General features: G+C 41.4%; 1 long non-coding RNA gene and 1 other non-coding gene across 2 annotated transcripts; one reads left to right on the top strand and one right to left on the bottom strand.

The window, feature by feature from the left end:
• The first annotated feature begins 9,181 nt into the window (after window positions 1-9,181).
• On the top strand, window positions 9,182-12,243 carry LOC133825515 (uncharacterized). The gene is made up of 3 exons (XR_009888619.1): window positions 9,182-9,311; window positions 9,394-9,473; window positions 12,078-12,243. It is a non-coding gene; the product is annotated as an uncharacterized LOC133825515 (long non-coding RNA).
• Window positions 12,244-26,115: 13,872 nt separating this feature from the next.
• On the bottom strand, window positions 26,116-26,221 carry LOC133813062 (small nucleolar RNA R71). Its single transcript, XR_009884107.1, has one exon. It is a non-coding gene; the product is annotated as a small nucleolar RNA R71 (small nucleolar RNA).
• Between the last annotated feature and the right edge of the window lie 1,538 nt (window positions 26,222-27,759).

Genomic DNA, 27,759 nt, shown 5'->3' with positions numbered 1-27,759 from the left:
TTTTATTCACCTCAATTCTATAAATTGTAGGTTATGGTCGATATACCTGAGATAGGTGACCCTGCGATAGGAAAACTACCCATGATCCCTTCGCCTAGAATCAATTTTTTTCTATAGACTCTTTAACGATGAGAATTCCTTGCCACTTCGAGTACGAATGACGACATTGGCGTGCCATTTGGAAATGTACACAGAACATGACGGAAGTCTTCAGTAGAGCCAGAGGAGGATCCCGAGCAGTCTGACGAGGATACCGACATAGAGCTGTATATGTTGATGGACAGCTTAGATTAGGTTATGTTGCGAGGGTCTTGTTGATACTTTTTGTAAAGACCTTACAAACCTACTAGGTTGTAGGACTTTGGTGTAGTTGTAGCTGAGAACCCGCCAATGGAGGAAGTGGCTAATGAAGAACTCGACGATGGGTAAATTTATTATGAGGAGCCGATGGACCAAGATGAGGAAGATCGCGAAGAAGATTCCAAGGAAGATCCTGAGGAAGATCCCGAGGAGGATCCTGAGGATGGTTCTAATATGGCAGCGGAAAGCGACACCGGCTAGGTGTTAGGAGCTGCATAGGTGTTAGAAACCCACCTACTTTTGAAATATGTACCTACCTTGTATATGATTAAGGAAATTAGTAACTGGTCTAGAAGGGTTATAAGTCCGTTTTTTTTGGGCTAATTTTGTAAATCCCTTAGACTGGTCGACCCAAACTTGAAACGTTGTTGTATATGGTATAGGTTATGAAATGAAGTTGCTAACTTTCGTTAAAAAGTGTTTGTAATGCCCCAACTCCTGGGACCGTCACGGTGTGCCTTGTAAATAGTGCTAAACTCGCTAATCAAGTCATTTGGCCAAAATCGTGAACTAAGTATGATTAGCAGTTTAGGGATTAAAAACTTTGGTTAGGATGTAACGTTTCACTAGAACGTTTCATATATACATTGGGATCCCGAGAATATAATTTCAGAGTTTATTACAGAAAATATTTACAACAAGCCGTTCTAAGCGGCAAAACAGGGTTCAACCCTAGTTCCACTTTAAACCTCGGCCGTGGCGGAGGAGCAGCTGCATATGTACACGTCATCACCTAAGCTCTCCAACTCAAGGATGGTCCAGCTTTCTCTTGCCTTTACCTGCACCATGTAGCACCCGTGAGCCGAAGCCCAGCAAGAAAACACAGAATATCATGATATAATATCAACAATAACCATAGTAACCATTCAGGACTATCAGTCCAAGCAAATAGGTGACAATAGCTAAAAGTCACAATAATGAGCATCGCTCCCTCTAGCCATGTGACGATAGGGTCACCAGGGCTTAACCGATAAGTGATTCTTTCTTAAGTTTGATTAGGACAGGTGCAAGGTGATTAGTCACCAACATAACCTTCCTCACGACTCTAGAGTCGAAACTATGGACAACGTCCCTTAGCCATGTGACAAACAGTCACCGGGGTCATATACCTTGGCTATAGTCATCTGGTCGTAGACCAGGCAAGTGCTTATAGTTCTCATTGACCTTCCGGTCGGTCCAGCACTAATACCCCATATGAGTCATTCAATGTCGACCTCGATTAGATCTAATCTTTATTTGGCCCGACGTTTGCAACGCACTGCCACCTCTGACCCTTGGGTCGGTAAAACACGACCAGTGCTCAGCACGTGGTGAACTTAACTAATAAGTCACAGCTTCACAGACGGATCTGACACCATTGTCGATTCTGACTAATAAGTCAGCGCCATACACAGGTAAGCCATGCCACCAAACATATATCACATGTTCAATATCCATAAACAAGGTATTTAGCATGCTTACTAAACAGATACCAGTACAATTAAGACCATGCACAACCACAGAGGCTCAAGCTCTGAGCAATATCATACCCAGGATATAAAGCATGTCCCAATCACATGTCTCTCAGGCATCATATGCAATAAATCCAGAAATTCTACATGCACCAATAATAGCCATGCAAGTCACGTTTAATAGTCAACCAGAATGCATCAAGAATAGCCATGCATGTCATACATAATAAACAACCGACATGCGTCAATAATAATCATGCATGTCACACATAATAATCAACCGACATGCGTCAATAATAACCATGCATATCTCATATACATAGGGTGCAGTTCTCTTACCTCAATGTCGAGCTAGAATGACCCTTGAGAACGATCAACCTTTAAGCCCTTAGCGGTCACCTAATCATAACCAAATATTGAACACCATAAATAACATGATAATCAAAGGTTCCACACCAATATCTAGCCCCCAAGAGGTCAATCCAAACTAATCCAAGTAGTAGGGACACTCACGAGGCCCATAACTAAGTTCCCGGGGTCAAAACGAGCAAACGGGGTGAAAACAGGGCAAGGGCTGCGGCCCTAGCACCTTGGGCCGCGGCCCCCAGGGTTCTTAGAGGCTAGGACCGCGGTGCCCAGCAAGGCTAACTCCCTGACACCTGCTTCTTCGAACTAGGGCCGCGGCCCACAAGAACAGGGCCGCGGCCCCCAACCCTGGGCCATTCCCAAACGTGTTTTAAGCACTCCAAATCCTCCAAAAACATACCCAAACATTCCCCAATCATCAAATCAAAGTTCCCAAGCTTCCCAATACTCCAAAACCCTCAAAACCCAAGGCTCGAACCAACCAAAAACTCAACAATTAACAAAGTCCAATTCTAAGCTTAGAAACTTTAAAAACTTAAAACTTCAAACTTAGATTACCTTTGATTGGGTTGTTTTCCGTCAAATCCCTCAGTTAAGAAGCTTCTAATCTTTCCTAGGATCGCTATGCCTCGACCCTCGCTTGATTCTGACTCCTAGAACTCAAGATTTCCTCAAAAAGGCTCAAACGGTAAAACGGACCGTCAAGAGAGAGAACGAGAGGTTTCTAACGTACGTTCTTATCTGGGAAGCTAATTCAAGCTTAAGTAACCTCAAAAAAAACCTAGTGCTCGGGGTCCCGAAAACACCCCCGGGGATACTATAGTCAAAACTTCCAGAATTCCATCCTGATCTCAAATATTCCCAATCTATCACTAAGTAAACATTTCTATTACCCCAAATTTGACCCCGTTATGACAAAACCGCTAACTCATAATCTAAGATCGTCTCATGCCGCATAGCTCGAATATATCTCCATAATAATGAAATCTCATTCACAAATTACAGTATGCACCTAATTTACAAATATGCCCTCATCAGGCCAAATTACCAAAATGCCCTTATAAGTATAAATACACCCATATGCATGCATTCACCATCATATAATAATATAATTCACATTAACGTGCATATAATCATTAAATATTATAATAAATCAATTATGGCCCTCCCGGCCTCCTAATCAAGGTCCTAAACCTTATTAGGAAATTTGGGGCATTACAGTGTTGATTGCTTGTTGTGCGTGATATGTTTGGCGTGCTTAATTAGGTTAATAATTTTTCCCTAATATACATTATTGTATAAAGACTTGCGATGGTTCCAAACACTCGAGCCAGGGGAGGTCGAGCTGTTAATCAACCAGACCCAGCCGAGAGAGCGACCGTTGACCAAGATGTAGGTCGTGGTTGAGGCAGGAAGGGGTCCAGGCTGAGGATAAAGAGTATAGCCAGAACCAAATCTGGCAACTCAGATAGAGGATCTTTGACTTTGTGGTGGCTGTCGAAAGGGAAAAGGACAAGAGCTCAAAGAGGAAGGGGTGTTGCTGGCCGAGGCCAGGTCGCACCTGCTGATAGAGCTCAGAACGCGCCTGCCGCTAGAACTCCAAACCAAGCTACTAAAGTTCGTGAGATAGCCGATCAGATAAACAATCTGCAAAGGCTAGTGGAGACGCAGGGAGCCCAAATAGAAAGAGGGCAAAAGAGACAGGAGGACGCTGATGCCCTCCAAGCTGAAATATTTAACACCCTTCTGGGACGCCTCCCTATACCACCCAACAATTCTCAGAACTACGAAGTACCACCTGCAAACAATGAAGGACAAAACCTTGGCCCGCAGGTTATCATTGAGTAACCTGTACAGCCAGTAGAAGCGCCAAGAGCTGCCCGAGCAAAACCTATATCAGAAAGGTTCGGCAACCAAAACCCACCTATATTCGAGAGGAGCAGTGACCCTTCAATGGAAGAGGAATGGATTAGCATTTTGGAAAGAATCTTCGACTTCATTGGAACTACTGAGAGAGAGAAGGTAGTCTGCGCAACCTATATGCTGAGAAAAGATGCCCGCATCTGGTGGGACGCAGCCAAGAAAGGGCATAACGTTGCCGAGATGGAATGGCTAGAGTTCTTGACCTTGTTCAATGGCAAGTACTTTAGTAAGGCGGTGATTGAGCACAAAGTGAATGAGTTCACTAATCTGAAGCAGGGAACATCGAGCGTGCAGGACTACGTTCGAAAATTTGACCAACTTTCTAGGTTTGCGAAGAACCAGGTGAGCACTGAAGAGAATAAGACCTGGAGTTTTATGAAGGGCCTACGCAGAGACATTGCTAGGTGTGTAGACACTGGTAGAACTGGCCCAGAGACGTATGCTGAAGCTGTGGAACGGGCTCTTCGCCAAGAGTCTTGGGCCGTGTCAGACAAGCCAGATCCACAGAAGAACGAAGACAGGAGGTATACTCCCAACAACCCTGGACAGTTTCAGGCCAATCAGAATGGCCCAAGGGGAAGGTTCAACCCGAGGTTCGGCCAGAACTCGGAGCGAACAAACAATCCAAGAGGCACAAGACTGATTTTTGGGGGAAATAACAAAAGAAAAGGGGGACCTCCCAATCAGGCAATGGCTAGTCACAATAAACAGCAGAGACGTGAGTTTGAACAATGGCCACTGTACAACAAGTGTAACTGCCGCCATCGAGGCGAGTGCGGGGTCTGTTTTAACTGTGGAAAGCCAGGGCACTTTGCTAAGGATTGTCGAATGCCAGCCAAGGGCAATGGAAATGACCAACATAAACAAATTGGAGCTCCGCCTCGAGTTTATGCGCTTACACAAAGTGACAAAGGAGCTGGCCCATCTGATATGGTGTCAGGTTAGATTTCTATAGCCCAAGCCTCAGCATATGCATTAATGGATACTGGTGCATCACATTCTTTAGTATCTGCATCCTTTGTGGAAAAATTAAATAGAAGTCCTGAGCCTATGCCTGTTATTTGTGGGGTATCCTTGCCTTCGGGTGAGGATATGCTGGTGCGGACATGGGTTAGAGTCGTACCAGTTTGGGTTGAAAATCCTGAGCTAATGGTGGATCTGTTAGTCTTGGACCTACATGAATATGATGTCATATTTGGGATGGATTGGTTAACCAAATATGGAGCAGTTATCAATTGCAAGCGCAGAAAGGTGGTCTTCACCCCAGCAGGAGAAGAACCATTTGAGTTCAAGGGTACGTCAAGAGAAAAGAAGTGTCCCATGATTTCTGCGATAAAGGCGAGAAAAATGTTGAGTGACGGGTGCATCAGTTTTCTGGCAAACATAGTGGATAAGGATAAAGAAACGAGTCAACAACCATCGGATGTACCGGTTGTGTGCAAGTTTTCTGATGTATTTCTTGAAGATCTCCCAGGGATTCCACCAGACCGAGAGATTGTGTTTGAGATAGAGTTGATTCCGGGAACTGCGCCGATCTCAAAGACTCCTTACAGAATGGCACCAGCTGAACTCAAGGAGTTGCAGTCACAACTGCAAGAGTTACTGGACAAGAAGTTCATAAGGCCAAGCCATTCTCCATGGGGAACCCCGATCTTATTTGTTAAGAAGAAAGACGGTACGATGAGAATGTGCATTGACTATCGGGAGTTGAACAAAGTGACGATCAAGAACCGATATCCATTACCGAGGATCGACGATCTTTTCGATCAACTACAAGAAGCGTCAGTATTTTCCAAAATAGACCTGCGATCAGGCTATCATCAGCTCAAGGTTAAGGAGACGGATATACCAAAGACGGCCTTCAGAACGCGCTACGGTCACTATGAGTTCTTAGTGATGTCCTTTGGACAAACCAATGCGCCTGCTGCATTCATGGATCTCATGAACCGAGTATTTCACGAGTATTTGGATAAGTTTGTCGTCGTGTTCATTGATGATATTTTGATATACTCGAAAAGCCAGGAAGAGCATGCAACACATCTGGAACTGGTCCTCCAGTGTCTGCGAGATGAAAAGCTTTATGCTAAGTTTTCGAAGTGCGAATTCTGGCTAGAGAAAGTAAGTTTTCTGGGGCACATAGTGTCGGGAAATGGAATTTCAGTAGATCCCGCCAAGATAGAAGCTGTTAAGCAGTGGAAACCTTCGAAAAATGCGCATGAGGTTAGAAGTTTTCTTGGGTTACCGGATACTACCGGCGATTTGTGGAAGGATTTTCCAAAATAGCCGCACCAATGACTGCCGTTACCCGCAAAAACATCAAATATGAATGGACTGACAAGTGTGAGGAGAGTTTTCAGGAGCTGAAAACTAGATTGACGACTGCCCCAGTGTTGACAATCCCCAATGGCACAGAGGGATATACTATTTATAGCGACGCCTCAGGCCGAGGGTTGGGAGCAGTGCTGATGCAGCACGGAAAAGTAATTTCTTATGCTTCTCGACAGCTAAAGAATTACGAGAAGAACTATCCCACTCATGACCTGGAGCTTGCAGCATTGGTTTTCGCTCTAAAAATATGGAGGCACTGCCTATACGGGATACACTGCGACATCTACACTGATCACAAAAGCCTGAAGTATTTCTTCACTCAAAAGGAATTGAATATGAGACAACGTCGATGGTTAGAACTATTTAACGACTATGACTGCGACATTCTGTACCACCCGGGAAAAGCAAACAAGGTGGCAGATGCATTGAGTCGACAACCAGGTGATTATGTGATGACAGTGAAGGAAATTTCACCGCAGTTACATGCCGACATTGCTACCTTGGATTTAGAGATAGTAGTAGGTCAATTGGCTAACCTTTCTATCGAGCCTACCATTATGGAAGCTATAAGAGGCGGGCAGTTAGTCGATCCTTGGGTTCAAGGATTGATGCACGAAGTGAGGAACGAGGGGCGACCAGGATTCCATATCTCCGAGGATGGAGTATTGGGGTTCAAGGGAAGAATATGTGTTCCTGATGATGACGAGATCAAGAAGTAGATCTTTTTCGAAGGACATAATGCTCCTTATGTCATGCATCTGGGTACCACAAAAATGTACCAAGACTTGAAGAAGTACTTTTGGTGGCCTGGGATGAAAAAGGAGACGGCAGAATATGTGGCACACTGCTTGACTTGACAGCAGACAAAGGCCGAGCATCAACGGCCAGCCGGATTGTTACAACCCTTAGAAATTCCGTAATGGAAGTGGGAGATGGTCACTATGGACTTTGTCACAAGTCTACAAACCACTCCCAAGGGGCACGATGCCATTTGGGTTATCGTGGATAGGCTGACTAAGTCCGCTCATTTCTTGCCGATCAAGGTAACTTATGGCGCACATAAGTTAGCAGATATTTACATTGCAGAAATAATGAGACTGCATGGTGTACCCAACTCCATCGTATCAGATCGCGACGGACGTTTTACCTCGACATTCTGGAGTAGAATCCAAACGAGGTTGGGTACTAAACTGAAGTTTAGCACTTCTTTCCACCCGCAAACAGACGGTCAAAGCAAACGAACAATTAAGACCCTGGAACATATGCTAAGAGCCTGCGTGCTCGACTTTCGAGGGTCATGGAATGAGAAGCTTCCACTAATAGAGTTCGCTTACAATAATAGCTATCATGATTCCATCAAGATGGCTCCATATGAGGCGTTGTATGGAAGGAAATGTCGATCACCGATTCATTGGCACGAGACCGGTGAAAGAAAGTTTCTTGGATCGGATGAGGTTGATCAGATTACAGAGGACATCCGACGGATAAGGCAACGCTTGCAAACTTCAGTTGATCGACAACGCAAATATGCTGATAGACGCAGGAGAACCCTGGTGTTTGAGGTTGGCGATAATGTGCTACTGAAGGTAGCTCCACTACGAGGGGCTATGCGATTCGGAAAGAAAGGAAAGCTTAGCCCAAGGTTCGTTGGACCTTTCAAAATCATAGAGAGGATCGGGGAAGTAGCTTATCGTTTAGCTCTTCCGCCCGCCTTGTCTAAGGTGCATGATGTGTTTCATGTATCCTTATTGAGAAAATGCATGCGTGATCCCTCGCATGTAATCAGCTATGAGCAGCTGAGCGTGGATCCTCAGCTCGTCTATGAGGAAAAACCGGTTATGATACTAGACCCAAAGGAAAAAGTGTTGAGGAACAAGACGGTGCCATTGGTAAAGGTGCAGTGGTGTAACCATGGCATTGAAGAGGCAACCTGGGAAACAGAAGACAAGATGAGGGAGCTGTATCCTCATTTGTTTTAAGTTTCGAGGACGAAACCTTTATAAATTGTAGGTATTGTAACGTCATACGTTTTCGGGTACCTTTAAACGACTCGGGTTGGGATGTTTTTCCCCCGGGTTAAGAATATTATTTTAAATAATATTATATTTTGCTTGTAAGTATTCCATGAGTTATTGCTAGCCAAAATATGAATTTTGTGATTTTAAAAGTCAAGATAAGACTTTCGGTCCTGGACCGACACAAAAACCCTGATCAGGTAAAAATCTCAGAAAATAAAACGAAAAATCATGGCAATTATATTTTGGGCATAAAATACATTCATAAAAGTTAAATTTTGGTCAAAAATAATAAACCTAAAAGAAAATGGAAATTTTAAGGCATTTTGTGGTAAATGCCTCATTTTGTCGAAATGGGGAATTTTATTCCATGAATGGACCTTAGGTTAAATTTTATTATGTGATTAATTAAATTAAATGTGAGAGACATTTAATTTAATTAATTAATGTTAAGTTTGGTGATTAAAACTTAATAAGAGTGAAAAAGGTGTCAAAAGCCAATTTGGACTTTTCTTCTTATGAAACATTTATTAACCTTTATTAAAAAAGAAACATGAAATGATCATATATGGCAAAGGGTGGCTGGCCATGTGGTATTTTAGAGTGGTGTGAACCCAATTTTATAAAGATTAAATCCCATTTAATGAAGAAGTCAAGTGGGCAAGTGGGTAGAAAAGCACTTAAGTGCTTTGTGATATTTTGAAGAGTTTTGTGAGCAATTCCCACACTAAGAACCGACCACTCTCCCTCTCTCATTCACTCATCTGATTTTTGAAGACCTTTCAAAGTGTTCTCTCAATATTCAACCTCAAGAACACCAAGGAAAACTTGGAGGCTAAGTCTTGGTCTAGGAAGTATTTTCCCTAAGGTAAAGCTTCACTAATCTAGGCTTTTGTAAAGTTTTAAGCTTAGAGTTTCAAATAGCTAATTAACTATGTTGTTGGGGGAAGTTGGTTAGGGTTTTTTGAAAGGTTTTGAAGGAGTCAAAGCTTATAGGAAGGTCCAAACCTTAAGCAAGAACACCAAAGAGGTAAAAAGTTTACTTTTGATGATTTTGTTGTAGGGTCTTTAGTTTTAAGCATTATTTTGTATATTTAATGCTTAAAGTTTCTTTTTGGTGATGTAATAAGGTTATGGTAGTTGTTTAATAATTTTTATGATGCATGTGTATTGATTTTTGAAAATGGGAACCAAAACCCCCAAGGGTTTTGTAGGATACCCTAAAACAAAACATGTTTTAAGCTGTGACTTCCAAGGGGTGAAGCAGCCACTGTATATTGTTTTTGTAAAATTAAATTGTACTGTGATGTTGTTGAGATTGAGTACATAAAATTGAGCTTTTGAAACACTAAAAAATGTTTAGAAATGAGTAAGTTATGCTATTTCAAACTTTAGGTAAAAAACTGTTTTTTTCGTATTCTTATTTTCGGAACCAAGTTTGGACAGCCACTGTATAGGGAAAATGATCCCAGTTTTTTCTAAAATTTTGTGGACATATTTATGGCATAACCTATTATTCCACTGTAAAATTTGGTAAGAAAATATTGAACGTTTTGAAAGTTATTAACTGTCAAAATTTGGAAAAAATAAGGGCTTGAAAATAAGGTCATTTTTACCTCATTGTTGGAAAATGATTTCACCAATAAAAAATGCTCATTTTGACCTAAGATTTTACAAAGACCTAAATGGCATAACAAAAATGGAATTGGGAAATTTTTGTAACAATTGGGTAAGTAAATTTCAACTTATTAACTAACGAAGTATGTAGTTAAAAATGTGAAAAATAGGTTTCTCACACTTAGTGTAAAAATGAGATTTTGGAACATAAGGTAAAAAGTAAAATTTTACTTATTTCAAGATATAAATTGGTAAGTCTTGAAATCATATTTTCACTAAAATTACCCCTTTGAGTTTAAATGAATTATTTTTATTAAAGAGTTTTTATTCTTTCTAAAAATAAGAGATTTAATTTATTAATAGTTAATAAATTAAAAGAGGGCTTAAAACCCTATATTTTGAGAAAATAATAAATGAATTATTTTTCTAGTAAGTAAAAATTGATTAATTGCTTTTGGAAAATTAATTAGTCAAGATGAGAAATTTATAACGGTTTTCCTAATTAAGACAAATTAGGCAATTTTCTTAAATCGGTTTTTAGATATTAAAACCTTAAGAAAACTAAAAGGAAAATTTAAAGAGTTTATTTTCTTTAAAAATAATTAAGGAATTTATTTGTATTTTCTGGATGTAATACCGGCTAAAATCTTACATATTTTAACCAACTAGTCGAAAGTACGGGTTAATAGCAATCCCTTGAAAGAATAAGATTTTTAGCGGGTTGTGGGGAAATACCATTGTGATACCCAAGCCTAGGTATCGAGACTTTAGGATAGGTCTCCCCGAGACTTAGGGTTTAGTCTCGAATATTTTGTATGACTTTCCTTAATAGGTTTAAAACCAAGTAAGGATTATAAATCCTTACAAATGACTTTTATTAAAATGACCAAACTGCCCAAAATAATAATAATGAATTATGAGTGCCATAATTAATCCGAGTATACTGTATGGATAACTATAGTATTGGCTAAGCGTAACTGGACTGAACGTTGGAGGGTGAAAACCTGCTGAGCGCTAAGGACTCCAAGTAAGTCAACTTATATTGTATGGCTGCAACATGAAATGATTATTGTCTTGTATGTTAGTATAGGGATACATGCATATATATAGGTTGTCATAGAAAGTTGCTTAGAGACGTCAGTCTAGTGAGTGCTGATTTAGAAAATATGAACGGTAGAAGTCCGTCATATCCTAAACGGTTGATCCCCGTCACACTGCATGATTTTATTTATGTCCGGTTCATTACCGCGATGGGTGGCCATGAGATGAGGATAAGCTGGTTAATCCTAGGGGCGCCAAGATAAATGGGACCTAGAGGCCCTCATGCTTACTTAATCATTGGACGGTTAGAATCCGAGCAAGTGCTCAGATAAGTTATTCCCGGATAGCAGCCGTGAATATTGGCCATTCAGTGAGAGTGCCTAGAGATACTAGGGGTTGCCAAGATTGAGTGAGGCTGAACACCCTAGGGGCAACTGCTCACCAGCACCACTGATTAACATAGAAGTCTCCGTAAAACCGTGTAAATTGGATTACACTCTTGAATAAGTAGCGATGCCCTAGGTAACACGATAGTTACCCTTGATGAGAATATTTATTGGCTAGATCTTAGTGTGGAGACTCGGTTCTCTTTTACAGATTAGCAATTATGTTGGAGGGCACTTTACGCATGAATTGTTGGAAATTGTCGAGCGTTGGTCTCGAATTATATTGTGATATAATATATCTGCTTGCTCTGGGATTTTCTGAGTGCAGGGATACAATTGTTGGTAAGATATAGTTGTGATATAATATATCTGCTTGTTCTGGGATTTTCTGAGTGCAGGATTTTTATCTAGATATGAATTAATTTATCCTTGGTTATCAGGCATGACCATAAGTTTGCCAGGACGCTTTAGCGTTCTTGAAATTGATTGTATAGGGTCCGGATGGGTCCGGATCCCTATTTCTCTATCTGCTTTGTTTGACGGTTAATCTTACTAAGCGTTTTTGCTTACCTAGTTATTTCATGTTGCAGGTAAGAGCAAGGGCAAGGCAGAGCAGTGAGCGTTGGAGTCTTCCTTGCAAATGTACATGTGGACCGACCTTTTGGGAAGCCTTTTTATTTTTGGAAATGTTGTGTAATTTTCCTAAACTAGGCTCACTCTAATCTTTATAAAACATGTTTGTAACTAAATGTTAAGTATGGCCATACGACCTTTTTAAAAAGTTTTTTTTTCTATGGGTTTTTGAGACATTTTGTTAAATGAAAACATTTATATTTCCGCATTATCGAGTCTTGAAAATCCGGGTCGTTACACCTTAGGCTCTGTTTGTAGTGCTGTAGCTCTCTCCATAGAGCGCTGTAGTGCTACCCTTTTTCCAGAAAAAGGGGTATTTGGGTTATTTTCAAGGGTTTTTGCCCGGGGGTTCGGGCTTTGATTCCACCACCCCGTTTGGTGGAATTAGGGCTTCCCGAGGGCTCGGGATTGATCTGAAGGCTAGGTTTTGGCCTTGAGGTTTGGTGATGATTCTGATCTATGGTTGTGGCTAGGTGTGTGCTAGGGCTCAAGAGGGATCATGCTTGAGGATCAATTGAACAAAGCTAGCAAATCTAAAGGTAAGAAAACTGCACCCGATTATGTGTTTGTGATGGGACTAAGTGCTCCTGATATCTGTATATTGTCATAGATGGTATTTTTCCATGGGACATGTGATAAACGACCTAAGGGTGCCGAAATTATACTTGCGTACAGAGCGCGGCTTGGCCACTGGTAGCCGAGGACAACTTAATATTCACTGAGCTCGGTTTAAGCGGGTCGGAGTTAGTGGGATAAATAGAGGGTGCGGCCTAAGTGCGTTAACCCTAGTTATCATATGTGGATTGATTGTTGATATGAAGTGATATACTTGGTATGCTGAATACTTGATTAATGTGAATGCTTAAACTGTTGAGTACATGCTTATGCGATATGAGTTACTTGATTGTCAATTGAATGATTGTGCTCTGTTATTGTGTTTTCTTCCTGGGCCTTGGCTCACGGGTGCTACATGGTGCAGGTAAAGGCAAAGGCAAGTTGGACCAATCCTGAGATGGAGAGCTGCGGGGCTGAATGTACATAGTCAGCTGTTTGGTCGCCACGGCCGAGGAGTGGAACAGGACGAGAAATGCTTAACTGTCTGTTTTTCCTTAGAGTGGCTAATCTCTGTTTTTAAATATTGAATCTTTTGTAAACAGTCTTTAACTTATTACTTTTGGGATCCCGTGTAAAAAGAAAATGTTTATTTATAAGAAATGCCCATTTTGAGACCAAAATCATTTAACCCTAGTTCAGCTATAGTTTTAGTAACACGTTTTGAATTAAATGACTTGATTAGCAAGTCTTGCACATTTATAAACACACAGTGTAACGGTCTTGGCTATCCAGGGCGTTACAAATAATAATAATAATAATAATAATAATTAAAGACAAAGTCTTATATTCCATTTTTAACCATTTTTAAAATGTTTTATTAATGAATTAAATAAAATAAAAAACCAATAACTAATCTCCATTAGTAGTGATACACGCATAGGCCAGTCCAAGAAACTCTATGCGTGTAGCACTTTCCCTGAAAAATGAGATTTGATTTTTTCATGCATTTTTATTTTATTTAATTAATAATTAGAAATTCAAATAATGTATTATCTATTTAAGAAAAAGATAACAACTTAAATTACAAAATTAAAAATTAAAAATTTGAATTTTCATTATCATCTTATTATTAATTAAATAAATATAATAATCAAAACCAATTTGGACAATCCATATTTATCATTTCAAACTTAAAAAAAATAATTGATTAAAATTAATTTCTTTTAATTCTACACAATTTCGAAAATTGCACAAATGCAATAATAAATTGTGCAACTTCAATTATCATATAATTTCACATTTATCCCAAAGAATAAATATTCTCTCAAATAGCACATTCACAGTTTGATCCTTGTACCAACTCTTACCTTAAATAGTATTGATAGAGTTGCCTTGGGGACCTATGGACCAATAATTCCAAGCTCCAATAAATAAAAGTTTATTAACCAAAATTCATTGATTCAATAATTATATTTATTAATCTTATGATTATTCCACTATAAATATGAGATTGCACTCTTGATAATTAAATATATATATTTACTGAGTACTTTATTGTAATCCCCCGAATTCTCCGTTGTGCTTAATTATGTTATTAATTGATAAAATGCATGTATATGTTGATTATATTATGATATGATGTGAAATGCATGCATATGAGTCCATATTTCAAATTACAGGGGTGTGATGGTAATTTGGCCTGTTGAGGTTAAATTGATTATTTGTACGCATGTTGGTGATATATTTTGAGACCACATTATGATGTGGGTTTGTTCGAGCCATTTGACATGAGACGATCAACGGATGTTAATTATCGGTTTGGTCATAACAGGCTTAAGCTCGGGGCTCAGGGTGAGTCTCGGGGTGTTTTAATGATTAGAATGTTACCGGGCGTTAAAGGGTAACGGGATGTGAATTATTAGTGTTTTAGGATATTGAGATTAGCGGGAATTGGGAAGCGTTAATTATGATTAACGGGATTAGTGGAATGTGCCAAAATTACCCTTGAAGTGGCTTTAGAAGCTTTAAAAGACCTAGGGGTATTTTAGTCTTTTGGCTTGGATATATATGATGTTTAGAGGCTGTAGAATAAACACGACCAAAAAACAGAGTTTTCTTCTTCTCCTTCCCGTACCTTCTCCTTCCTTCGTCTTCCTTGTGAATTCTTGTGATCTTGTTGAGGATTTGAGTTTCGGAGCTGGGCCTTGGTACTTTGGGAGAGTGTTCCACTGTGGAAGAGCACCATAACCTGAACTTGAGGTAAGCTTTTAGCCACTAGTTTCCATGTATGCTCTGTTTTTGTTTTAAGATTTCAGCTCTAGATTTTGGTGTGGAAAGTTGGAATCAAGGGGAGTTTATGAGGTGTTTTACTTGGGTTATGATGAGGGAGAGTTATGGGTGATGTTTAGAGGTTTAATTGGGTGTTAGGTTTGTGTTTTAATTGGGTTTGAAGGGTTGGTTCAAGAGAAAACGCAAGGGAAGAAAAACAGGGGTTTTGGCTGAACTGGAGCTTGCGCCGCGACATGGCTAGGGTGAGTCGCGGCCCTTGGGGAATGCTGAGTTTGGACACCTCTGTTTGAGGGGCGGGCCGCGGCATGTCCAAGGAGGGCAGTGGCCCTTAAGGCATTTTTGGCCAAAATAGTGTTTTTAGCATGGGGATTCAAGTCTAAGGCCCCGGGGTAGAACCTACTACCCGGTTGAGTAGTGTTTGATGTCCCGGAGGTTAGGTTTTGGTTTGGGAACCTTTTATTGTTCAATTTATTGATGGAATCCCATAATTGGTTATGACCAGGTAACCGCTAAAGGACCAAAAAGGTTGATCGTTCTCAGGGTCATTCTTTTATTCATTCTTGCTCGGACCAGAGGTAAGAAAACTGCACCCCAAGTGTGACATGTATGGATACTCGTGAGGCATGTTGGTTGTGTAATATGGACATGGATTGAATATAGAATGTTGGGCATATGTTGCTCACTTGCGCATGGTACTGATTTATTAGTCAGGTTTGGCAAAGGTGCTAGTATCAACTGTGAAGCTGTGATTTATTAGTCAGGTTCGGCAGTGATACTAGACACTGGTCACATAGCGCTGACTCATTAGTCAGAATGGCCATAGCGTGGAACACGCAAGCCAACAGAGGTTAGATCTAATCGACTATTAGCATTGAATGGCTCAAAGAGCATTAATGCCATGCCGACCCCGAGGGTCGATGATTGAAATAAGTGCTTGAAGGCTAGTGGCTTACCTAGCAGCCACTCTCCCATTTGAATCGTGTGATGTTCACTCGTTTGTTCGAAAGCTTTATGTTCAGTGTGATTATAATGATAATCATTTGATAATGTTATGAAAAGTATTATGTTTTCTTGCTGGGCTTTGGCTCATGGGTGCTATGTTGTGCAGGTAAAGGGAAAGAAAAGCTCACCTAGCCTTGAGTGGAGAGCTGATGTGGTGATGTGTACATATGCGGCCGCTTGACCACCACGGCCAAGGCGTTCTCAGAGGAACTAGGGGGTTTACCCTATTTTTGCCGATTAGGTCGGCGGGATTGTAAATTTAAAACAGTAATGACCATTTTGTACTGAGAACCACTAGTAAATGTTTTGTTTAGCTCCGCAGAGCAGTTTGTAGTGAAAATCTCCATTTTCTTTTTATTGGTTTTATACCTTAACCTGTTAACTACACTTAGAGCACATTTTTGACCAAAGGACTCAGGTAGTGAGTTAAATTTCCGGTCCACCGGTCATCGTAACTGTTATGGGGTAGCTAAGGCGTTACAACTTGGTATCAGTGCAATGCCAAGGTTAAGGTTCCTGTAGACTGGCTGGGCATGTACACACATCACTAAAGTCAAGCTGGACTCATGGTTGGTAACTCTTTATGTAGTTATGTGCATAACTGCCTAAATGTGGTGCAAATGCTTTACCTGTATGCATGAGATATTATGAAATGTTATGTGATACATGCTGAGTGCTGAGTGCCATAAACATGTATCCGTTTGTGCATATTGAATGACTGTGGAATATGATAATTGTCTTCTTGTTCTTGGACCATGAGGCGGCAAGAGGTTTAGTTATTACTACCTGACTGGCCGTATTGATTATTGTTTCAGTAAGGTATCAGTGACAGAATGAACCCAGAACAGACAGACACTACAGCTGGCCAGAGTGGTCCGGGTCAGAATAATGACAACAGTCAGGGTCAGAATAATGACAACAGTCAGGGTCAAGAGAATGACCAATCTCAGGTTCCACAGCCAGTACCTGCAAACTGGCAGCAGTTATTTAATGATTTGCAGGTTATAGTGTTGAAACAGGGAGAGGAGCTTCGTCTCCTAAGACAGCAGCAAGTGCCTGTGGTGGCCAGTGTTGCGGAGGCACCTTCTGTATCGGTGCCAGTTATTGGGCAGCTGCCTGGGGTTGAAAATAGATTGGAACCTCTTTATGAGCGGTTCAAGAAACAGCAACCTCCAGTGTTTGAAGGCAGTGCAGATCTTGTCAAAGCTGAGCAATGGATGAGCATGATTACCACTATTCTTGACTTTATGAGGGTAGTTGGTAGTGAGAGGGTGGCCTGTGCTGCCTACATGTTTCGGGATGATGCCCGGATTTGGTGGGAAGTGGTTGGCCAGACCAAGGATGTTAATCTCCTGAGCTGGGAGGAATTTCAGACTTTGTTCAATGAAAAGTATTATAATGACGCTATTAGAGCGGCGAAGGTTGATGAATTTATGAGGCTACTTCAGGGAAGCTTATCAGTAACCGAGTATGCCTTAAAGTTTGACCGTTTGGCAAAGTTTTCCAAGGAGTTGGTGCCCACTGATGGGACCAGGAGAGAGCGTTTGTTACAGGGGCTACAGCCTAGGTTAGCCCGTGACGTTCGCATCACCACTGTGGCAGGAGTCACTACTTATGCACAGGTGGTGGAGAAGGCACTTACAGCTGAAACTGCAGAGATTAAGATCTGGCGTGACAATGCAGCCAGAAGGGATTTCAGGAGGCCAGGTCCTCCATTTATGGGTTCTGGTAGGGGTGTTGGCCCCAGTGATCAGAAGAGGAAGGTTCCTGATACCTTCCCAGTTCCAGGTCCTGACAAGAGACCTCGTGGTATTACAATAGGTCGTCCTGGGAGCAGTGAAGCCTGGAAGGCTCGTCCTGAATGCCCTAGGTGCAAGAGGCGCCATTTGGGAGAGTGTAGGGCAAAGGCCTGCTATTTTTGTGGAGTAGTGGGTCATCTTAAGAAAGACTGCCCTCAGATAGGGAAAGAAGAACCCAGAAAGGTGGATAGCTCGGCCCCAGCTCGAGTGTTCACGTTGACTCAGGCAGAAGCTGAGGCTTCCCCCTCCGTTGTTACAGGTCAGCTTCTTAGTGCAGGAACCCCTTATCATGTGTTAATTGATTATGGTGCTACACATTCCTTTGTTGCTAGTAGCATTATTGATAGGTTGTGTAGACCTTGTGATTTCTATGCTGTGGGGTTTGGTACTTTGTTACCCACTAGAGAGTTAGTGGTATCCAGAAGGTGGGTCAGATCTTTGCCAGTGACAGTAGAGGGCAGAGAGTTGTTAGTGGACTTGATAGAGTTAGTTATGACTGACTTTGATATGATATTGGGTATGGATTGGTTGGCAAAGTATGGGGCAACTATTGACTGCAGAAGGAAGATGGTCACCTTTGAGCCTGAAGGTGAGGATCCTTTTGTGTTTGTTGGTACTGTGCATGGACCTCGCGTACCTATGATTTCTGTGTTGAGGGCCAGGGATCTACTGCAGAGAGGTTGCATTGTATTCTTAGCCAGTGTGATTGACACCACTCAGGTCATGCCAGTGAGACCAGAGGACACTAGACTTGTATGTGAGTTTCTGGATGTGTTTCCAGAAGATTTGCCAGGATTGCCACCACACAGAGAGATTGAGTTCGTTATAGAACTGGCACCAGGGACGGAGCCAGTGTCTAGAGCACCATACAGAATGGCCTTAGCTGAGTTGAAAGAATTGAAAGTACAGTTGCAAGAGCTGCTGGATATGGGTTTCATCAGACCTAGTTTTTCACCCTGGGGTGCGCCAGTTCTGTTTGTAAAGAAGAAAGATGGTTCTCTGAGGATGTGTATAGATTACAGGGAACTGAATAAGTTGACAATTAAGAATCGATATCCTTTGCCAAGGATAGATGACCTGTTCGATCAGTTGCAAGGTAAGAAAGTATTCTCTAAGATCGACCTTCGTTCTGGTTATCATCAGTTGAGGGTCAAGGAGGGAGATATACCGAAGACTGCCTTTCGTACCAGGTATGGGCATTATGAGTTTCTGGTTATGTCATTTGGATTGACTAATGCCCCTGCTGCTTTCATGGATATGATGAACAAAGTGTTCAAGGATTACTTAGACCAGTTTGTGATTGTCTTCATCGATGATATTCTGGTATATTCTCAGACTGAGTTAGAACATGAGCAGCATCTGAGGTTGGTTCTACAGAGACTGAGAGAGCACAGGTTGTTTGCAAAGTTTAAGAAGTGTGAATTCTGGTTGTCTCAGGTATCCTTTCTTGGGCATATTGTCAGTAAGGAGGGGATTAAGGTAGATCCAGCAAAGATCGAAGTGGTCAGAGATTGGCCAAGGCCAAAGAATGCTTCTGAGGTTAGAAGTTTCCTTGGATTGGCAGGGTATTATAGGCGGTTCGTGGAAGGGTTCTCGAAGATTGCTAGTGCTTTGATTGAGTTGACACGCAAGAGCCAGAAATTTGTGTGGTCAGATAAGTGTGAGAACAGCTTCCAGGAACTGAAGCAGAGATTGATTACAGCTCCGATTCTGAGTCTTCCGACAGATCATGAGAAGTTTGTGATTTACTATGATGCTTCTCATCAGGGTTTGGGCTGTGTCTTGATGCAATCAGAGAGAGTTATTTCCTATGCTTCTTGTCAGTTGAAGGAGTATGAAAAGAGGTATCCTACTCATGATCTGGAATTGGCAGCGGTGGTTTTTGCTTTGAAGATATGGAGGCACTATCTCTATGGAGAGAAGTGTGAGATCTATACAGACCACAAGAGCCTGAAGTACTTCTTCACCCAGAAAGACCAGAACATGAGGCAAAGGCGTTGGCTGGAGTTAGTGAAAGACTATGATTGTGAGATTTTGTATCACCCAGGGAAAGCCAACGTGGTTGCTGATGCTTTGAGCCGGAAGGGTCCGGGACAGATTCATGGTATGAGGCTGATAGCCAGAGAGTTAGCAGATGATATGACCAGAGCTGGTATAGAGTTGCTGGTGGGCCAGTTGGCTAACATTACGCTACAGTCTACACTGTTGGAAAGGATCAAAGAAGGTCAGTTGAGTGATCCACAACTGATCAAGAATAGAGAGGATGTTCTGGCTGGAGCATCCAGAGATTATTCAGTGTTTGAGGTAGGCTTGTTGAGATACAAGGGGCGGATATGTGTTCCGTTAGACAATGCATTGAGGCGAGAGATTCTGGATGAATCTCATACTACACCTTACTCTTTGCATCCAGGCACCACGAAGATGTACCAGGATGTGAGATCATTATATTGGTGGCCGGGGATGAAGAGAGATGTAGTAGAATATGTGGCTAAGTGCTTGACATGTCAACAGGTCAAGGCTGAGCATCAGAGGCCGGCAGGGTCACTGCAGCCTTTGGATATTCCAGAGTGGAAGTGGGAAGACATCACGATGGATTTTGTGGTGGGCTTACCCAGGACTACTGGTCAGCACGATTCTGTTTGGGAGATAGTGGATCGCTACACCAAATCAGCTCCCTTTCTGCCAGTGAGGACTACATATACAGTTGATCAGTATGTAGATCTCTATGTGAGAGAGATCGTGTGGCTCCATGGTGCACCTAGGTCGATTGTGTCAGATCGGCACCCCACTTTTACTTCCAAGTTTTGGGAGAGTTTGCAGAAATCCATGGGGACAAAGTTGAAGTTCAGTACAGCTTATCATCCTCAGACAAATGGGCAATCTGAGAGGACAATCCAGATTTTGGAGGACATGCTGAGAGCATGTGTACTAGATTTCGGTGGTTCTTGGAGTAAGTATCTGCCTTTGATAGAATTCTCCTACAACAACAGTTACCAATCTACCATTGGAGTAGCACCTTATGAGATGCTATATGGTAGGAAGTGCAGATCTCCCATTCATTTGGATGAGACAAGAGAAAGGAGATACTTAGGTCCTGATGCAGTTCAGAGGACCAGTGAGGCTATTGAGAAGATTAGAGCTAGAATGCTTGCTTCTCAGAGTCGACAGAAAAGCTATGCAGATCCCAAGTGCAGGAACGTGGAGTTCCAGGTAGGAGACTATGTTTTCCTCAGAGTCTCTCCATGGAAAGGGGTGAGAAGGTTTGGGAAGAAAGGCAAACTGAGTCCTAGATTTGTAGGTCCATTTGAGATCCTGGAGAGGATTGGTTAGGTGGCTTACAGATTGGCTTTGCCTCCGGCGTTGTCTGCCGTGCATAATGTGTTCCATGTATCAGCACTTCGGAGGTATGTATCTGATGTGGGCCATATTCTGAGTTATGAAGATCTGGAGCTTGAGCCAGATCTCTCCTTTGAGGAGCAGCCAGTCCAGATACTTGATAGGAAGGACAAGGTCCTCAGGAATAAGACAATACCTTTGGTTAAGGTATTGTGGAGGAACAGCGAGGTTGAGGAGGTGACCTGCGAACTGGAGTCAGATATGCAGAGTCAGTATCCTGAGCTGTTCAGGTAAATTTCGAGGACGAAATTTCAGTAAGGAGGGGATAGTTGTAATGCCCCGAATTCTCCGTTGTGTTTAACGGTGTGAATAGTAGGCTGGGAGGGCCATACTTGCTTAATTATGTTATTAATTAATAAAATGCATGTATATGTTGAATATATTATGATATGATGTGAAATGCATGCATATGAGTCCATATTTCTAATTACAGGGGTGTGATGGTAATTTGGCCCGTTGAGGGTAAATTGATTATTTGTACGCATGTTGGTGATATATTTTGAGACCACATTATGATGTGGGTTTGTTCGAGCCATTTGACATGAGACGATCAAGGGATGTTAATTATCGATTTGGTTATAACAGGCTTAAGCTCGGGGCTCGGGGTGAGTCTCGGGGTGTTTTAATGATTAGAATGTTACCGGGCGTTAAAGGGTAACGGGATGTGAATTATTGGTGTTTGAGGATATTGAGATTAGCGGGAATTGGGAAGCGTTAATTATGATTAACGAGATTAGTGGAATGTGCCAAAATTACCTTTGAAGTGGCTTTAGAAGCTTTAAAAGACCTAGGGGTATTTTAGTCTTTTGGCTTGGATATATATGATGTTTAGAGGCTGTAGAATAAACAGGACCAAAAAACAGAGTTTTCTTCTTCTCCTTCCCGTACCTTCTCCTTCCTTCGTCTTCCTTGTGAATTCTTGTGATCTTGTTGAGGATTTGAGTTTGGGAGCTAGGCCTTGGTACTTTGGGAGAGTGTTCCACTGTGGAAGAGCACCATAACCTGAACTTGAGGTAAGCTTTTAGCCACTAGTTTCCATGTATGCTCTGTTTTTGTTTAAGATTTTAGCTCTAGATTTTGGTGTGGAAAGTTGGAATTAAGGGGAGTTTATGTGGTGTTTTACTTGGGTTATGATGAGGGATAGTTATGGGTGATGTTTAGAGGTTTAATTGGGTGTTAGGTTGGTGTTTTAATTGGGTTTGAAGGGTTGGTTCAAGAGAAAACGCAAGGGAAGAAAAACAGGGGTTTTGGTTGAATTGGAGCTTGCGTCGCAGCATGGCCAGGGTGAGCCGCGACCCTTGGGGAATGCTGAGTTTGGGCGCCTCTGTTTAAGGGGCAGGCCGCGGCATGGCCAAGGAGGGCAGCGGCCCTTAAGGCATTTTTGGCCAAAATAGTGTTTTTAGCATGGGGATTCAAGTCTAAGGCCCCGGGGTAGAACCTACTACCCGGTTGAGTAGTATTTGATGTCCTGGAGGTTAGGTTTTGGTTTGGGAACCTTTTATTGTTCAATTTATTGATGGAATCCCATAATTAGTTATGACCAGGTAACCGCTAAAGGACCAAAATGGTTGATCGTTCTCAGGGTCATTCTTTTATTCATTCTAGCTCGAACCAGAGGTAAGAAAACTGCACCCCAAGTGTGACATGCATGGATACTCTTGAGGCATGTTGGTTGTGTAATATGGACATGGATTGAATATAGAATGTTGGGCATATGTTGCTCACTTGCGCATGGTACTGATTTATTAGTCAGGTTTGGCAAAGGTGCTAGTATCAACTGTGAAGTTGTGACTCATTAGTCAGGTTCGGCAGTGGTACTAGGCACTGGTCACGTTACACTGACTCATCAATCAGAATTGGCAAAGGTGTTAGTATCAACTTTGAAGCTGTGATTTATTAGTCAGGTTCGGCAGTGATACTGGACACTGGTCACATAGTGCTGACTCATTAGTCAGAACGGCCATAGCGTGGAACACGCAAGCCAACAGAGGTTAGATCTAATCGACTATTAGCATTGAATGGCTCAAAGAGCATTAATGCCAGGCCGACCCCGAGGGTCGATGACTGAAATAAGTGCTTGAAGGCTAGTGGCTTTCCTAGCAGCCACTCTCCCGTTTGAATCATGTGATGTTCACTCGTTTGTTCGAAAGCTTTATGTTCAGTGTAATTATAATGATAATCATTTGATAATGTTATGAAAAGTATTATGTTTTCTTGCTGGGCTTTGGCTCATGGGTGCTATGTGGTGCAGGTAAAGGGAAAGAAAAGCTCACCTAGCCTTGAGTGGAGAGCTGATGCGGTGATGTGTACACATGCGGCTGCTTGACCACCACGGCCAAGGCGTTCTCAGAGGAACTAGGGGGTTTACCCTATTTTTGCCTCTTAGGTCGGCGGGATTGTAAATTTAAAACAGTAATGACCATTTTGTACTGAGAACCACTTGTAAATGTTTTGTTTAGCTCTACAGAGCAGTTTGTAGTGAAAATCTCCATTTCCTTTTTATTGGTTTTATACCTTAACCTGTTAACTACACTTAGAGCACGTTTTTGACCAAAGGACTCAGGTAGTTAGTCAAATTTCCGGTCCACCGTTCATTGTAACTGTTCTGGGTAGCCAGGGCGTTACATTTATTGTAGCCACAAATTTTCCATTGATATAATCATTACATACAAATGAATCCTCTACTGATGATTCATAATTAAGTGGGAATATAATTACCATTTTACCATTTTAATTATTTCTTGATTCCTAGTGTATCATTAACTTTACTAGTTAAGTGATAACTCTATGATATAGAGTTATTTATTTGACTTTTACATTTAATTATGCATAAAAAGAGTGATGATTTTGGTGTTTGTTTGTTAATGTTAAGTTGTTATCTATCTATATAATTAGTTGATCTAATAATGGAGTCTTACAATATTTTGGGTTTAAATTGAAATTAAATAACTAATCTTGTTCTAGTTTTCTGTGTAAAAAGGGAATCAAGCGATCCATGGAAAGATTGAAGAAGAAAAATTGGAAGTTTGGTTTGGAAGCAAAAGCTGAAACTTTCCAGATTGCTAAATTCATGCTGCAGCATGCTTGAGCTCACTTGCTGATGTGGAAAATTAAAGGCAGCTGTGTCATTTCCTTTTAATTCGTGGCCAGGTGGCATGGGTCCATAAATTGCGCCAGCTGGAGTTATTTTGGGCAGAAAAGTGGTCCAATTTAGTGGGCCTAAGTGGAGGAAAATAAGGTGGGCTTTCTAATGGGAGACATGATGTTTTGTACCCTAATTTGGAAAAGAGGGGAGTACCCGCCGTATAACCTAAGAGCAGCCATTGGAGGACTATCATCAAGTGAAGTACAGAAAAACAGAGAGAAAAAATAGAAGTACAATTGTTGAAGGGGAACGAGAAGGACAAGGAGGATTCACACACCAACTAAATCGGATTTGTCCCATTTACTCTTCTTCTTTAATTTTTGTATTTCCTAATTTAGAATCGCTATTTTAGAACTCATGGATATTAATTTTCTATTTCAGATTTTGGATACTAATTTAGCTATGAGCTAAGCTTTTTGAGACTTGAATCGTTAAAGAACCCTATGTCATAGTTATTAAAGTTTAAATGCATATTTACATAAATTCACCATTGTTCATTCAAGTGTTGTTCATGATTATTGTTTGTTGTTGTTTGGCCAACAATGGCAGATTATTAAGCTAGATTTAATTCTGGAAAGGTTGAATGTAGTAGTTTGTACTTGAATGATGCAAGAGCATAACCATTGTTAGGTTGTTCTTAGTGAGTAGAATAGGAATATTTTACTTGCCTTGCATAACTTTTGAGAATTGGTGCTGTTATTTGTGTTCTTAAGTCTGATTTGATATAGGAATATATTTAATTGGATGGTAGAACTATATTCACGAGTTTTGGAAAAATCTGGTGAGCATATTGGGAATTCTAGTTAACTCTGGTGCAATTTGCTAAATTTAATGCTATAGCATTCTAGGCAGTTTTTGACATAGGGGGATTTAGCTATTCAAGTCCAATTTTTCCATAGATAATTCTTCTTGCTGTTATTTCTCTAGAACTTGTGGTTAATTTTAAGCATATTGTAATTTCTTTCCTTCTATTTTAGTCTCAACAACCACTCAATTCAGTTTCTTAAATTTCTAAGTTGTAATTAATTGGTGTTTACATTGAACATTTTAATACCAATCCCTGTGGAGACGATTCACTTATCATTATATTACTTGTGTTGGACTGTGTACACTTGCACATATAATTTTCACAACAAGTTTTTGGCGCCGTTGCCGGGGATTGAAATTAAAAATTTGTGTAATATCAATTATTTTGCAATTTATTTTTCTGTGTTGTTCTAATCTTGCTTGCTCGGTTTTGTGAATTTTCAGGAATACTCTAGTGCATGAACGAGCAAGAAGACCTTGAACTAGCTCCTATTGACCCCGAAATTGAATGCACTTTTAGAAGAAGAAGAAGGGAGCAAAGGGGTAAAAATCGTTTCAATATGGCTGATGAGATTGAAGGGGTTGGGGATGCCCATAATATTGCTAACGCCATTGCCTTGGCCGATGATAGAGAGAGGGGCATAAGGGAGTATGCTGCCCCTATGTTTAATGAGCTCAATTCAAGCATTGTGAGGCCCGAAATCCAAGCAGCCCAATTCGAGTTAAAGCCCGTCATGTTCCAAATGCTCCAAACGATTGGTCAATTTAGTGGGCTGCCAATGGAAGATCCTCATCTCCACCTTCGTTCATTATTGGAAGTGAGTGATTCTTTCAAGCTACAAGGAGTAAGTGAAGAGGCCTTAAGGTTGAAGTTGTTCCCGTTCTCTTTGAGAGATCGAGCTAGAGCTTGGCTCAACACCCTTCCTCCCGACTCGGTGAGTACATGGAATGAGTTGGCTGAAAAATTCTTGATGAAGTACTTTCCTCCTACCAAGAATGCCAAGTTTCGTAATGAAATCATGTCTTTTCAGCAGCTATAAGATGAATCCTTTTGTGAAGCTTGGGAGAGATTTAAAGAATTGTTGAGGAAGTGCCCACACCACGGGATTCCGCATTGTATACAAATGGAAACATTCTAAAATGGGCTCAATTCTTCCACTCGCATGGTGTTGGATGCTTCAGCTAATGGGGCTATTCTCTCTAAGTCCTACAATGAGGCCTATGAGATTTTGGAAAGGATTTCTAGCAACAATTATCAATGGTCCAATGCTAGAGCCTCAACAAGTCGAAAAGTAGCGGGTGTACATGAAGTGGATGCATTGACCGCTTTGACCGCTCAAGTTTCATCAATGACTAACCTTCTCAAGAACATGAGTTTGGGGGGAATGGTACAACCAGATGCTATGGGACAAGTTGCCAATGTGTCTTGTGTCTATTGTGGAGATGGGCACACTTTTGAGAATTGTCCTTCAAATCCCGCCTCGGTTTGCTATGTGGGGAATCAAAATGCCAACCGTAACAACCCATATTCAAACTCTTACAATCCGGGGTGGAGGCAACATCCAAATTTCTCATGGGGGGGTCAAGGAGCTAGTTCAAGTGGAGCACCAATGCAAGGCAAGACAACATATCCACCGGGGTTTTCTCAACAACCACCAAGAGTGCAACAACCTTCTCCGCCTCAAGTATCTCAATCAAGCTCTTTGCAGAGTTTAATGAAAGAATATATGGCCAAGAATGATGCTGTGATTCAGAGCCAAACAGCCTCCTTGAGAAACCTTGAGATTCAAATGTGGCAATTGGCTAATGAATTGAGGAATAGGCCGCAAGGCACCTTGCCTAGTGACACCGAAAATCCAAGGAGGGATGGAAAAGAGCAGTGCAAAGTGGTGACTTTGAGGAGTGGGAAAAATATGGAGTTAAATGAGGAGAAAGATAAGCGAAAAAACGAGCCCACTTCAATCCAAATTGGAGAAGAGAAGAGGGAAAACTCAGCAAGTTCAGCTGCTGAATTTACCCAGAATGCTACAGCATCAGTTCAGCAATCTGCAGCAGAAAAGTTTTGAGCAAGCCACCTCCACCATTTCCTCAAAGATTATAAAAACAACAACAAGATGGCCAATTCCGGAGGTTTTTAGACGTTTTGAAGCAACTCCATATCAATATACCACTAGTGGAGGCCTTGGAGCAAATGCCAAATTATGTAAAGTTTTTTAAGGACATTTTGACTAAGAAAAGGAGACTTGGTGAGTTTGAAACGGTGGCCTTGACGGAAGGCTGTAGTGCCATGTTGAAGAGTAAAATTCCTCCTAAGTTGAAGGATCCGGGTAGCTTTACAATTCCTTGCTCTATTGGTGGAAGAGATGTGGGTAGAGCTTTATGTGACTTGGGAGCTAGTATTAACTTGATGCCCATGTCTACTTTTAAGAAGTTGGGAATTGGAGAAGTAAGGCCAACTACAGTCACTTTGCAATTGGCAGATCTTTCTATGGCGCACCCAGAAGGAAAAATTGAAGATGTTCTAGTGCAAGTTGATAAGTTCATTTTTCCGGCCGATTTCATCATTCTTGATTATGAATTGGATAGAGATGTTCCCATTATCTTGGGTAGGCCATTTCTAGCTACTGGGAGGACCTTGATTGACGT

The sequence above is a fragment of the Humulus lupulus genome, chromosome 1 (genome assembly GCF_963169125.1).
Source record: "Humulus lupulus chromosome 1, drHumLupu1.1, whole genome shotgun sequence".
Lineage (NCBI taxonomy): Eukaryota > Viridiplantae > Streptophyta > Magnoliopsida > Rosales > Cannabaceae > Humulus > Humulus lupulus.
This window is presented reverse-complemented; position numbering and strand designations above follow the sequence as displayed.